This window comes from Thermobia domestica, chromosome 14 (genome assembly GCF_964235325.1).
Source record: "Thermobia domestica chromosome 14, izTheDome1.hap1.1, whole genome shotgun sequence".
Classification (NCBI taxonomy): domain Eukaryota; kingdom Metazoa; phylum Arthropoda; class Insecta; order Zygentoma; family Lepismatidae; genus Thermobia; species Thermobia domestica.
In genome coordinates this window covers 62,625,602-62,642,005 of record NC_137467.1, presented here as the reverse complement: position 1 = coordinate 62,642,005, position 16,404 = coordinate 62,625,602, and the positions used below count along the sequence as shown (strand labels likewise).

Below are 16,404 nucleotides of genomic sequence, written 5' to 3'. Positions count from 1 at the left end.
GACATTCGAACCAAAAATCTCTGAGGGGCAGCAGTGGCTCAGTAGTAGAGCGTTCACCTCTGGTGCTTGGGGTCCCGGGTTCGATCCCTGCCCCCTCCAAGTTAACTTTGTGGTGGACAAACACCGCGTGCGTGGGTTTCCCCGGGATTCTCCCGTTTCCTCCCACTTTCTTCATTCCACAATTTCATTCATTACTCATCATCGCTGTCTCCTATAGCCTAACCGGCATAACCGTGGGACGTAAAACTCAAAAATTTCATTTCATTTTTCAAAAATCTCTGGTGGTGGACAAACGCCGTTCCTACCTTTTTTCCTACCAATCAGTTTTCTTCCTGTTTTCAATTACACCTAAAATTGTCCTTTCCTCTTCTATTATTTTTAACACTTCATTTGTTTCCCGGTCCACCAAATTATTCTTCATTCTTCTCCACGCCCACATTTCGAAGGGTTTTTTTTAGGCTTGTTTAATCGCTTTCGCCTAATATCTATATTTTTGTCCCACAATACTGGATACGAATTTTTTATAAGTTATTTTTTCTCAACTCTTTATTCAACGACCTACAAACATATAAGCCAGTGATGGGAAAACTTCTTTTAGAAGATGGCCAAAGAAGAAAGAGAGAAAACACACTTTAGGAATGGCAATATAATTTATTGATGGTGGGCAAACACCGTGTGAGGAGGTTTTATCGGAGTTCTTCCGTTTCCTCCCACTTTCTTCATTCCACCATTTCAATCATTACTCATCATCATGGTCTCCTTTAGCCTAACCGGCATTACCGTAGGACGTAAAACCAGTGATCGAAGTGAGGCGGTATGCGGCGGCTCGAAGCATACCACCTCTGGTTTTTCAGTGATGAAGGCATACCATCTCTGATTTTTCAGTGATCAAGACACCGTCACGGGAGAGTAGTTGCTAAATACATTTAATAAATCCATTTTATACACAGTACTTGACGAATAGCTTTGCACATAAAGAGACTTTATTTCTTATGTAGAAATAATTTCTAAGTTTACAATACCAACATTTTTGTTATCTTTCTCCTATCTTTTGTTTTTAAAATAAGGTGTCTTCAAAGAAGTTTATCTAGTTTATATTTTGATGTGCCATATTGAATTGTTTAGTTCGTATGTATGTGTGTATCTCTTATTGTCTTATTTCCTTTAAATGTCGTGTTTTGACCATGAGCGGATTTAGGGGTTGCCTGCTGTGGGGGCAATTCTTCCAGGGGTTTTGAATACTCCCATTCGAGGGGGGTCCTGGAGCTTTTCTGCAGGAAACTGTTATTATAAATCTCTTTTTTGAACATTTTCGTCTATAATTCTCTATAATACAACTTTAGGTGATATTTTTATTTATTTATTTATTTTTCAAAAAGTTGTAGGCGAGGGATCAAAGTCTCTCCATGCCTTTCCCTGTAACTAAAGACAAGCTCTCTCTAATGGTTTTCAGTCATTATGTAAATAGAAATGTAAACTTTGAGGTAGCATACCCTCACTGTATTTCAACATTTAGATAGACGGTATGTTGAGTCAAAATCGTAATAAAACATATCGCCTCTGCTTTTTTCCCACTTCGATCATTGCATAAAACTCAAAGATTTCACTTCATTTTCATGTCAGAAATCTCTGGACTAATGTAACTGGACAACATTACTTATTCTAATTTAATTGAAGTATTGTTTTATTTAATCGTTGAAACTAAAACTCGTACACACCATTTTCAGTTTTTTTTTTAAAAAAAAGAAATGAAATGATTTTTTTTAAAAAAAAAAGTTTGTCTCACGTTTGCCCTTTAGACTAAGGGAGACGAACGATTAATGCAAATGTATATTAGGAATGAAAATGTGGGAGAAAACGGGAGTACTCCGAGAAAACTCACAGATACAATGTTGTCCACCACAAACCTACTTGGCCGGGGATTCCACGCACAAGAAGTAAGGGATTTACCACTGAGCCACTATGCACACTTCCAATTTGAATAGAGGAATAATTGTTGAGATGCTACTTGTTACTGGGACGCTGAACAAGATTCGGAAAAGATGAAGAAACAAAGAAAAAGAAGAAAAGAAGAAAGAAAACACGTATCGTTGTTGTCTGCTCTGATGCGTATTGACAGCCAAACAGACGGACACGGCTGTTCTAGAAGGCTCCCCATTCTAAATTATACGATAGTTTCCAAGTATAACATTACTACTATTACTACTACTACTACTACTAATAATAATAATAATAATAATAATAATAATAATAATAATAAAGAATCCATAGCTGTATTTATTTGGATTTTACTTGCGCCTTCCACTTGATTACAGTCATAACTATTACTACACCTATCACAGTTCATTCAACTCCCTTGATTTCGGTAAATCTTGCCGGAGAGCCTGATGTTGACATGCGTGAAGTTAAGATAGACGAGAATACTTTTACTCTCACTTGTGTTACCCGATAATTCTCCAACAGAGACTCGTTTTGTTGGACAAGAGTTCATAGGGCAAGGACTTATCTGTTAGCAGCGTTATCAGTAGATAGACAGCAACTACAGAGGGGAGATTACTGCTTCTGCTTGGAATACCATTGGATCATTGGTGTTGTTGGTTCGGCTGGTCAGAAACAGTGCATACACAGTGTGTAGCCTATACCTGGAAATACATGAGGGAAAGTCTGTTAGGTAAGCATTAACTATTAATTATCACAATAGAAAACAGTAGCATAGAGGTTGGATTAAAAATCCGTAAATTTTCATGAAGTCGTTCTATATTCCGCTCTTTTGATCCTATTACATTTAGTTTTTGTATTAATACTGACTCAAATTCAGTGGCGGCTTCTGAAGGAAATCACATTAGTATAAATATAATTTTTACACAAGAATCACTGTATTACGTACTTTTTCTTTACTTTATTATACCGATAAAAGTTTGATTTTTCCGATTTGACCTCCCTCGTGAGCCGCCATTGTTCTCACTTACTATAAACAACATATAGCACTTATTTTCATAGACACACGAAGCAATGTCAAGAATAATTTTAAAGCTGGCGTAATAATTCGTCTAAGAAAACTCGAACATTTTGTTATTCAGCTGTAGATCAATTATCTAACTGTAAAGCATATAGGCTATTGTATGCCTGTAAATCAGTTCTCAAAATCTGTACAGCGTTTCCTAAAGAGCCGCGAAATTACAACAAAGAAGCATTGCCTTATTGAAATATTGCAGAGGGTATGCTAAAAATGATAGTGAGAAAAAATATTCAACTAATCCTAATCTGATGTCAAAACCCAAAATCACGTGCATTAAAATACTTGTGATATCATACACTAACAAAAAAGAAGCATATATGAACTGTGTCATTTCTATTTATGTTATTTGTAAGCAGTGAAGTTAGGCCTATATAGTGGAAGACTACTAAATGTAGAATTTAAATCACTGCGGGGGGTGTTTGAAGCTCTTCCATTGAGAATCGAACTCTGATATTACGCCAGGCCGGTAGCCAGCCCAAAAATGTAGAAGAGCCCGGCTGAAGTTAGATGGGAGAGCGATCCAACTATATTATAGTTTATCACCATATTATAGTTCATTTGCAAGTCTACCGTGGAAATTTTAGGGGGGCCTGCAAAAATTTAAGGGGAGCCCGGCGCCCTAGACCCCTCTGGATGCGGGCCTGCATTACACACCATTGGCACCTAAGTTATTACCTACGCGTGCCTACGACTGGAAACCTACTCTTTAGTAAAGATATTTTAATTGTATTTTTAACAGGGCGTTTGGAATGAGCTTGTTCATTCATAGACTTTTAGTTACGTCCTCTCTCAGCATTCATGAGACGAAACTTACAATTTAAAGTGTATAGTTTTTATTGTGTTTGTGTTATGTCTTTATGTAACACCGAGGTTATAAAGAACAGAATCTATTGTTAAAAGTAGGTTCGGAACCATAGTAATGGCTTGAATCCGGAGCTCATATGAAATCAACCTTCATAGTGTAGGCCATCCCCGAAATAAGAATTCTGCCCTTATTGGCAGGTCATTTGTCACAAGTAAGAAATTTCTATAGATCACAGTCTTCAGCCAAACTTTCAAACTTCACATATGATTTTCTGTTTTGATACCGTCCAAGTGTAACCTTCTTCTCACTCTCCTATTTTTAGTTGCCATCATACCCTCTATCGCTCCCTCATGATACGGTTCCTTCTCAGCCAATGTCGAAATCAGTTTTGTTCCTGTTTTCAATTACACCTAAAATTGTCCTTTCCTCTTCTATTATTTTTAACACTTCATTTGTTTCCCGGTCCACCGAATTCTTCTTCATTCTTCTCCACGCCCACATTTCGAAGGTTTTTTTTCCAGTCTTGTTTAATCGCTTTCGCCTAATATCTATATTTTAGCCCCATAAATTACAATACTGGATACGAATTTTTTAAAAGTTATTTTTTCTCAACTCTTTATTCAACGACCTAAAAACATATAAGCCAGTGATGGGAAAACTTCTTTTAGAAGATGGCCAACGAGGAAAGAGAGAAAACACACTTTAGGAATGGCAATATAATTTATTGAAAACAGCAATAGTGCATGTTAGGAGATAATAGTGCCTTATTAAATACCTGCTTATAGCAAGGTTTCATCTAGAAACTAAAAGATGGAATATGAGTTTATTATGTTCAGTTTTCGGACATGGTAATTTTTAAAAAGTTTTTTTTGTACTTCTATACGATCGAAATTGTATATATATCTATATATATATATAGTTATATTTATAGCAGATTTGGTGAAAAATATAATGATATTAGGGTACATATCCTATATTGGTAAATTGGTATGATTACTTAGGTATTCAGAGGTTTATATATATATATATATATATATATATATATATATATATATATATATATATATATACAGTAGAGCGTCGATTATCCGAACGTCGGTCAACCGAACGACCGCTTAACCAAACTGTGTACTCGCTCGCACCTGTTACTCTCCCACCCTACCGTCCATCATCCCCCTCACTTCCAAACCAAGTTTCCCACAGTAGTCACCGCACTGAGCCACCGCTGGCGGAACATTGCTTCTAGTGGGGCCTTCATAAGGCGCTGCTGACTGGCCAAGCCGCCAGTCGCTGTGTTTCAACAATCAGCACACTTCTTTTTATGAATAAATTTACTGTACAGTACTTCTTTTTGGCAAATAGACATGTACAGTTCGATTATCCGAACAAACCAGCTTTCCGAACACCCATGTCCCCCAATTACTTCGGATAATCGACGCTCTACTATATATATATATATATATATATATATATATATATATATATATATATAATGCCATTTAGGCTAAGGGAGACAACGATTAAGACAAACAAATGATGATGGAATTAATTGGTGAAATAATAAAGTGGGAGGAAACTGGAGAACCACGAGGAAACCCACGGAGTCGATGTTGTCCATCAAAACTTACTTAGCAGGGAATCGAATCAGAAACCTCACGTACCAGAGGCGGGCGCTCTACCACTGAGGCAACGTGCATGCCAGATGTTGAAATATAGTGGGCCTCACAATGGAGCCTAATGCTATGCGAGAAGTGTTTGTTTAACTATATATCGCAACATTAATCTAATAAGGAATATCGGACTATTTTGAACAATAGATTTTACATTCTTCCTGTACTAAAAAAGTCTATTATTAATTGAAGTTTATCAATCTAGTTCGAAGTAGGATGCAGTGATTCTCACAAATGAAGTTGATGCGTCATCTATTCGTCATTTTCTAATACAACTCTTTCGAAGGAAATCTATTCTTGTGTTCGTTCGTCAAATTTGAAATTATATCGTAAGTGGAGAGAATATTTTAAGAGATCGTATTAAGTCTAGCCCGCGGGTCGTAGTTTGCTCATCGCTAGTATATGCCGTTCGCTTTCTCGGGAGTGAGCTACAGGACCACACTACCTGTCCCAGTTAGTTTAAAGTAAGAACTGAACCACTGTGTCAAGATATCCTTCGCCCTTCGTAATGTATTCAATATTCTCCCACTGGCAACTGAAACCGGGATCTCATACACTAAAGACATACGCATACATTGTTCCATCACCCAGTAGCGTAGCGAGCACTAAAGGATTGTGTGGGGGAGGGATGAAATTTGAAATTACCAAATCTTGGTAAAAATTTCTCACGCGTTTCGAAAATCTTAGTGGCACTTTTACTAACCCTATGCAAAACTATTAGAGCAACCCTATTTTTATGTTTTCATCGTTCCATGATTTCCGCCTGAGATACTAATACGAACATTCATGATTCCGCTTCCGAATTTCACACCTCTACACGGGGCCATCATCATCACTTATGATGTATTCCCATGCGCAAAAAAAAAAAAAAAAAATGCGCGTATACTGTAACTCAAGATTTTTCGCATTTATTCCATTTTCCTTACGTTTATGGGTAAAATTCAGTTATTAGTATGTGGAGATAATAGAATGCAATCCATCTAAGGAGATATTTCCAAAATATATAATAAAATAATAAAAATATAAGCAAAAAACAAAATTATACTCGGTTTTGTGTACACTGGCAACGATGATTTCTAGGGATTTTTTCAGTAGCAGATCACAATTGCGGAGGGAATTCAGTAGGGGAATCGAGGAGTTGGATCAAGGAACTGGATAGTGGACTAAAATGTTGCATTTATTGGTTAAAACCTAGTGTGTAGATTGCCTGCCAAATATAAATTAGCTTCTGTAACTAAGATGTCGTACGAAAATATAGAACTAAACAGAAAAACTCTTATCTTAAGGTTCGAAGCGATACGCACCATGGTTATGAAGATTATTTCTTTAAAAAAAAAGGAGCTAACACAACGTAGCCTCCGTGGCTAGGTGGGTAGAGTAGCGGAGTTGTAGTTATTTTATAATTTTTACACCACATCGAATCCCATCCCATCCCATCCCGTTTCTTTTTCTTTTCTTTCTTTCTTTTCTTTTCTTTTTTTTTACAAAACATTATATTTTTCATGTTAATAAGAACCGAAGCAATATAATAAGGACAACTTACTGATATTTTGCTGTAATAACGTATTTATCCAGGATTAGAGAACTATTGTTAATAGCTATTGTTTTCTGTTCATGCTGTTGTATAGTTTCTCTCATCCTGTTTTCTTGGGGAAAAAACAATTTTGTCTCCAACGAAGTGTGAAGGATATATACGGACAGAAAAAGACATCTTAGTACCAAACGTGATTTATCGTGATGAAGTGGACTAGTTTGCCATTAATAAAAAATAAATAATTGAAGTTGGCTTTTCTTTAGGTTTTAGCTAAAAAAAATATTTTTTTTTCTTTATAAGACTATACTTTATGAGGCAAGGTGTGTGATCATACAAACAAATTTAGCTAGGGAGTGAAAGATAATTGTTTATACAAACATTTTACAGGTTTAGGTGCGTGAAACACCAATACACCATGGTCTCGCTTATCCGACCATCCTTTGTTCCACATACCATATGATCCGATATATCATTGCAAATAGCACCAATCGGCAAGAAGATCTGCAAGTTGTGGTCTTAATCTATTTTTCATGCTGTGGAGTCTATTGCCTAGTGCGCCCGTCTACACCTTGACTCATACGTCTATCATTCAGTGCAGACACGTATCCAGGTTTTCTATTCGGAGGGGGCCCAACACGAATCCTCGTAAGCATGTAATTCTAATGTATTTAAATATCAATAATAATAATAATAATAATAATAATAATAATAATAATAATAATAATAATAATAATAATAATAATAATGCAACAGTTCTGTACCTCTCTTAAATTTTTTCCTACTTTTCATTTATAAACCGGTTTATTTTTGGAAACTGCATTATAGCACAAACAAAATGAAACATATTTTCGAGAGAAATGTAACTAAAGAAAACTGTCTGCTACGTATATCACATAACAAAAATAGCAAGAAGACATGGAGTGTATCGTTCTAATATATTAAAGTTAAAAACAGAACGGAAACGAAATGTTAATCCTATTTAAAACTGTTCTTTAATTCCACCTGGTCAGTGGCGTATTTACGATTTTGTTTCGGGAGGGGCTTTGCTAACTTTCAGGGGGGCTTTGCCTGGATATGCGAAAATTCTGCAAGATATTTCATTTACTTTACTATACTAAGTAAGATTTCGTGGGGGCCTTAAGCCCAGAAGCCACCCCCCTAAATACGCCACTGCACCTGGTATAATGCCATTATGATGTGTTCTTAGAATTATAACAAGACAACAGCACATTGCCCAAAGTTTGGACACTGACTACTAGTAAACTGATATAAAAGAACCTCAAAAGGGTAAAGGCAAGTTTATTAAAAAGTGCTTGAGTTTCGGAGAGAGACAGCACTCAGGCTCTCACGCTGGATACGTCCCTGATTCAGTGCAGTGCAGTTATTTGTTATAAAAGATTATTATTAGGTGCGTAATATGTAAAATTATATCATAAGTTTTAATTTTAATAGGTCTTTTCTTAACACATCCATATTATCCAGCGTTCTGCCTGCCTGTTTATGTCGGATAAGCGAAACTCTGCTGTATTTCCAAAGCTAGCATATACATGAACTAGAATTGTATCGTCCTAGAACAGACAATAGTCTGAAATGCTTATATTAAAAGGCTGGAATAAAAAAAGCATAAGTACTGATTTGGAAGCGTGAGAACAAATTAAAAACAATTCAATATATTTCGTAGGTATCAGATTATCATCTTATTATGTCGATGTGTATTCTTTTTTAAACATAGTTTTAAAAGTTATACCATTCGCAATATTCCTGAGGAAATCGAAAGAAAAACTCCTTGTGCCTCTTATGGCAAAGCGGCTTAAGTGCATGGTCCGAAACCGATTCCCACGTTAAGGTGTAGATAAAGTTCCCGTACTTCAAAAATGCAAATCCGGGACGCTACTAAATTACGAGAATCTTTGAAATGCTTAAAACTGAAAGAAGTGTTGAATACTAATTTACTTTCCTCCATTAGATAGAGTTGTTCAAGTATTACGTTATCACATTTTTATTCATTTCACTAGATCTTCCAAGGACGCCAATTTGTCTTTAAATTTGGGGGGGGGGCATTCAAATGCAGAAGATATATATATGAGAATTTTAAGACAAATTACACTCAAATAATGCCAAATATTGTATATTCATAAATACAAAGGAGGCCTACATGAGCTTTGAGCGGGCCCGGCCCCCCGGGATCGGCGCCCTTGCCTTCTTCCTAGTTAAGCAAACGTAAGCAGATGATTTACTCCCTCCCCCTGGTAAGCAAAATTGTTTTTTTTCCCTCAAGTTCTGTTGTGTTTCGTGAAATAACAGCAGGAATTTCCTGTTTACTTAACCATCTAAATGAATGTTTTCACTTAGAGCCATCCCGTCGATTCGCGTTGCCTAGGACTAAAATAAATTAAGGGTCAGTAATGAAGATGAGACTTCAATATCAAACATGAAGAGACATGTGGATCGGAGATCTGTCTTTGTTCCAACTTTGATTTTTTCAAATCCATGATGGGAAATTATATTATGAGTACAATTTTCGAAATTAATAGTATACAATCGTAAAAATATCTTACAAAACGATGGTTTATTGCAAAATACTTTGACTCAAAGAATAAATTACAAGTAATAAACTTGTTACTTTTCCTGAAGAGTCTAAGTCTTGAATGAGACGGAAGCTGTCGAGCGTAGTGCTTGGAACGATTGCCTCACTTGTTCTACCTTCCCGTGGCTCAGCCTTGATTCAACTTGATCCTAAACGGATTATTCAGAAGTCGAAGTCGGAAGATGTTTCCCATTTTTCCAAAACACTCTTGGTCGATTACAATGTGCCTCACTCGTGAGGGGACAATTCCATGCCGTAAGCGTCGGTGGACCACCGATAGGCAACTAGTGACATGTCCCCAAAAATTGGCGGTAACGCAGCCAAAAATTGGTCCCACTTCCGTTTTGAAAATTATACCACCACCGGCAGAGAAGCGACGGAACGCCAACGAACCACAAAATTATTCCCCTAAAATACGTTAAATCGCCTATATGCGTAATTTCTTTGCATCAAGATGAGTCTAAAAACATTTTTAAAAAAATAAAACGAAAGTGCCCTGAGCTGGGCGTGAACCATCAACCTTTGGGTTGCTAATTGCGTGTTCTTCGGAATTCGTCACGGAGGCGATTGTGAAGACACAGCTTGTAGAGTGATAAATCGTTGAAGTCTTTTTAATATTTCTAATCAGAGTGCTTCTTTAACCGTGTATATTTGAAGACAACTGTTCGGAATCAAATCAAATGCACTCGTCATGTAATTTTATAACAAAATGGCAAGCGTCTATTTACTTATTTCATAGTTCTCCCATATTCACTTGCTAGTGATCGGCGACAGTTGCCAACTAAAGTCATACAATTATACGCACCCACCTCAAGATTTTTCACTTCATGATGTAAAGGCAGGAGTTACTCTTGACCATCGGAGCTCAAATATTGTCCTTATAATAACAATTCGTTAGGGAAAAATAATATATAATAATAACCGCATGCACATGACTGGCGATAGTTCATGTTGGTCCCTTTACGATTCTCCGTGACAAATCAAACGAGCGCGGACCAAAATGAAGTCCTCGTTCTTACGTTGTGGTAACTTCAATACCCCCGATTCTAGATATCTGCTTCGACTCGACGAATCCCTGCCACTAGTGGCACGCTAGCGGCAATTATTCGACGCGTCGCTATATCGACAATCGCCATTTACCGGCAAGTGAGCCACTAGAAGTTGGCGACGTTTACGGCATGGGGAAGCTAATAAACAAACAAAAAATAATAATAATAAATCTAAAGCCTTATAAAAAGTTTTCTGAAAAGTTACATCTAGCAAAATCATTTGTTGGTATTCCAGAACTATGAATTCACCTTTATTCATAATTTACTTCTATCGTAGTTTTGATATGAGAATGATATGTCTGAAACTAACACAGGTCATTAATACTTTTTTTTTGCTTTACTCAGATTTAGCAGTTTTACTTAACAGTCAGTCAATTTGGATCTGTGATAGCAGAGTTTTAGAGCTTTCCTTAATTTTTTCATTTCTAAAAACGTTTGCAACTAACACCATTAACGTATCTCTTTCGATATTTCCATATGTAATGGCTTGGTCACTCCCAGTATATTTCAAACAATAAAATATTTACGGTGTCTTACTCCATTAATCCGAACTACATTTTATATCCAACAACTCTGTGCATTTTCCCTTAAATCTGCAAACTTTCTACTAGGTTAAAACTCAGTATTTTCTATTTTCTTCCTTTCTTGCTAAAACGAAAGTGTTCTTTAGACAACCTGGAATGATGACTCTATACTACATTATGTTGCATAGGGCATTTTATGTAGCATATCATTTGACAGTTGGACACTTTCTTTTTATATTGAAACAACAGGGATTAAGTCCTTCTACACTTATATGATAAGTAAACACATTCTTTTTGATTCGTGGAATTGTGCCAATGCACTAGGTCCAGAGAGTTTTTAATTTAAGATGATATTATTATTATTATTATTATTATTATTATTATTTTATTATTGACTTAGGTTTTCCTGAATATTAAGCAATATTTCACAAAAAGCTGGTATTTTTAAACAAATCTGTTCGATATCAAGTTTTCATAAAAGTAGTCACTCTCTCCTATAAATAATTTCAGAGGGGCCGCGGTGGCTCAGTGATAAAGCATTCACCTTTGGCGCATGGGATCCTTGGTTCGACCCCACCTCGCACCAAGTGAATTTTGTGATGGAGAAACACCATGTGCATGGGTTTTCTCGGAGTTCTTCCGTTTTCTCCCACTTTTTTCATTCCACCATTGCATTCATTTCTCATCATCACCGTGTCCTTTAGCCTAGCCGGTATAACCGTGGGTCGTAAAACTTAAAAATTTGATTTCAAATAATTCCAACCCAAACAGTTGCAGGAAGTATGTCATTTCGAATAAAACAAACCACTCTATAAAATTCTGAGTATTATTATTTTTTATATATACAATTCTAGCGGACCTTATTTCTAAATCGAAGGGTAAGAAGACTAAATTCACTCTCTTATTATTATAAATTCATTTCAATTGAAGCAGTTAAAATAGTTGGGAAAAATTAGAAAACCATACTCTATATTCCAGTGTGCTACAACCGGATAACGTGGCACACTGGCGTGCCCAGCAAAATGAACAGTGTGACGCAAACTTTTACCTATTATTTACAAGAATATTTGTCGAGTTTATTTTATTTATTATTATGAACGATTTTTCCACGGATCAGCTCTCTGTATACAATTAAACAAGCAAGTATCACATTGAGGGAATGAGTGTAATTATTTACTTTAATAGTAATAGAAATGTATATATATATATATATATATATATATATATATATATATTGTATTTTCTACCGGGAATAACTGCATCCGGTCTAGAAAGCTGGGACTAACAACAAAGGAACCCGATGTGCTAAAGACACACCACCTACGCACTTCAATACACCAACGAAGGTGCAGACTATTCATGAATTAAAGTCTCTCACCCAATGTATTCTCCTAACATGTCTCCCAGCGATTACAATATTTTTTTGTATCTCAATCACTTCCTAGTAGGATAGGTTTACCTAGAGACCACTGATTAACCTGGTATTGGATGTTTCACTTTCTTACCTTTGGAGTTGACAGTCATCGGTTGGACAATCTCACACGCAAATATCTAATATTAACAACGTTTCTTCTATAATTTCGTAATATTGTATTATTTCTTTGTATTATTTATTAGGTTGGTTAGGCTTGTTTCAACACTTTTCTCTTTGCACCTACTTATTACCTATACCTTAACGTTGGATAAAAATACACTAGCTCTCACCGGGAATCAAATCCAGAACCAATGATCTTGAACCATTTGGCAACAACAAGGCACATTTAAATAGAAGTTTCGATTTTGTTAGGAAAATTGTGATTAGGTGTAACATTTAAAAATGTATTTAAGAATGGGTACGGATGAAACGCACTGAATTTTCTCGCTCGAATTTCTTAAACTGACTCGTGTTAGGCTGCAGCTATTACTGAAACATTTATTTGGGAAATGCAAATAAAATAATGTGTTTTTGGAAAACTTTGTTCGAAGCAACTTATGTCCAAAAGTAAAGCACCCATTGGTCATATTTCTGTTAGAAATAACATATGCCATATATTAGAATTATTAAGGAAATAATTGTATGTGAACTATGAGCAAAAGCGTCTGAGTACTTTCTGAGAAATCGTCAAAAAAGTCATCCCCAAGAATAAAATATCCCTTGTGTATCTTTTCAGGACAAACGAGTTATGCTATTTATGAAATACGAACAAAATTGCCTGAGTCGTTCTCCACAAAATCGTAGGGTAAATCTTACTCCGAAAAGTATTATACCACTTCTAGCTTTTTAGGATGATGGAATTATGCCGTATCGTTAGGTTATTTATGTGACATTTATTTATGAAATATGAACAAAATTTGGTCAGGCGCTAATGGGAAAATCGTCGAAGAGTAGACTAAACTACCCTTCTGAATGTTTACAGGACGAACGAGTTGTGTCATATTGTTAGGTTATTAATGATACATTTATTTATAAAATGTGATTGAGAAAATTGTTCGAAAAAACGCATCCCATACAGTAAATTAACCTTACGTATTTTTTCAGAGCAATGATTCAAACTATATTTGTAAAAAAATAAGCAAAATCTTTACAGCTATTTTTGAAACAATTTAATTGTTTTAAATTTTCATCCTTCAGTAAACTACCCTTATTTTTAGGTGTCGGAGAATATAGAATTCGAAGCGATAAAGTTATAAAAACTTCATGTCTAGACTTAGATCCAGATACGTCGAGCAGTATAGCCTCTATTTGAATGCACGTAAAAGCGTGACGAACCAACAAACGAACAGATGGACAGACATCAAAATCACTTTTTCGATATGTGGGGGCGTGAAACTTGAATTCATTGAAATCTCGAATTCGATTTTTATCACTATTACTACAATTTCTTCTTTCGTCGCTTGAACGTGAAAAAGAGTAGGAATACAACGACACGTAAGGTGATAATTTGTAATTCCCAAAATTTAATGAGTTACGTTTAATGTGTTGCCATGCTAGAAAAAAAGCTTATGCCTGTTTGTTATATTATTTTAATATCAGTTTTTCACGCTACTATATAATGTAGAAATATGGTATGATTATCGTTCATATTCATTCTATATTTGGAAATATTCGTGTTCCGTATACATAGATCTGTATAATTTAGTTACGTTGAACGAAAGCATCCTTGCACTTGTGGATATGAAAGAAAAAGAGAGAGTGAGTCAATACTCTAAAAAGCAAAAAACAAGCACACACACACACACACACACACAAACGATCATTTAACATCAGGTCGATGTAACAAGGGGTAAGACTGGACAGACTGTCAAGGACGCGTATGTTCTTCCTGACACACAAACCCGAAGTGAGTTGTCTGCTGTTCAAGAACGGGAAGTAACATGCAAGACTATAAACTGAAAACAATAACTGTTTCCAATAGTACACGTATTCTAATACTGAATAAATACGTCGATTAAAGGATACTACCAATAAATTATTTCCTTATTATATTGTTTCGGTTCTTATTAACATCAAAATTATACACTTCCTATAATGTTTTGTAAAAAAATGGGATGGGATGGGATTCGATGTGGTGTCAAAATAATAAAATAACTACGACTCCGCCACTCTATCCACCTAACCACGGAGGCTACGTTGTGTTGGCTCTTTTTTTAAAGAAATAATCTTCATAACCATGGTGCGTATCGCTTCGAACCTTAAGATAAGAGTTTTTCTGTTTAATTCTATATTTTCGTACGACATCTTAGTTACAGAAGCTAATTTATATTTGGTAGGCAATCTACACACTAGGTTTTAACCAATAAATGCAACATTTTAGTCCACTATCCAGTTCCTTGATCCAACTTCTCGATTCTCCTACTGAATTCCCTCCGCAATTGTGATCTGCTACTGAAAAAATCCCTAGAAATCATCGTTGCCAGTATACACAAAACCGAGCATAATTTTGTTCTTTGCTTATATTTTTATTATTTTATTATATTTTTTGGAAATATCTCCTTACATGAATTGCTTTCTATTATCTCCACATACTAATAACTGAATTTTACCCATAAACGTAAGGAAAAGAGAATAAATGCGAAAAATCTTGAGTTACAGTATACGCGCATTTTTTTTTTTTTTTTTTTGCGCATGGGAGTACAATTGCAGTGTTCGTACGTTTCCTTAAGAAAATTTCCTTCGACTGACACAAAATTTTCCCTTTTCTTATAAAAATTTTCCTAGTTCTCAATTATCCTAGTTGAGTGTCTAATTCGAATGACAAAAGCTATGTGGTAAGGTTTATTTAGCTATACTGAAGGAACTGCCAATCACAGTTTTTAAAATTAATTTCCATTTACGATCTTTTACTTGTTCCTTAACTTTTTTAACAAAAAAGAAATACACACAAATACACCCAGCCACCAATGACTGGGTTTAAATTATAAATCATAATACGTTAAACGGACACACCTAAATTATTGTTATTGTCTTGGTTTATTCCTGAAGAACAAAGAAAAATTTAAGCGTTTATATCGGTCAATCAGTCAGAGCGAGAATTTCGCTGGATTTTCATGTCTTATCATAAATTTTCTTTTTCTCCCTTTCTGCTAAATTTACCTATGAAATTTCCCAGGATTAGGGAAATTTTTCTCAAACTAGGAACTGTAACAACTATTGATTTGACGGGTAACATTCATAAGTCCTAAACAGCACAAGAACTAAACGACATAAGTCGTAAAAATATAGGAACTGGACCTAAATTTTAGGACTAGTGTCGTTTAGGACTTGTGCCATTTAGAACTAGTGCCGCGAAATGATTTTTAGGTCTTGTTCCGTTTAGGTCTTGTGCCTTTTTCATTCACCTGCTTTAGTTCTGAAATTCGCCAGCACCACTCGAAATTGCGATGACGCAGTAACTTGTTGGCAATAATATTACGAACGTAGCTAATTCCAATGGTAACAGCTATATTTGTACTCCTAAAATTATTATTATCATTGTCTGTTCTGCAGTTATACATGAATTACATTATATAACCTTTTTCATTCTAAGAATTAATTACATAATTTGTTAAGAAAATTGGGGCGGGATAGAAATACAATACGGGTGTGCTGTAATAAAAGTTAATTCGTTTCTTTCAAATGGGAATACGAGAATCTCATAACAAATCCCTAAGAAAGAATTTAATAAAAATGTTTAAACAGCATATTTTACCAGACTTTTCTGAAACCAAGCAAACATTCAGAATTGCAATATATATAC

At 35.4% G+C, this 16,404-nt stretch overlaps 1 protein-coding gene across 1 annotated transcript in view; it reads left to right on the top strand.

The window, feature by feature from the left end:
- Positions 1-2,528: 2,528 nt before the first annotated feature.
- LOC145669696 (uncharacterized) overlaps positions 2,529-16,404 on the top strand; it is a 47,225-nt gene continuing 33,349 nt past the window's right edge. The window contains exon 1 of the mRNA XM_081737989.1: positions 2,529-2,671. The gene's annotated coding sequence lies outside the window, so the exon portion shown is untranslated. The remainder of the gene's footprint in view (positions 2,672-16,404) is intronic.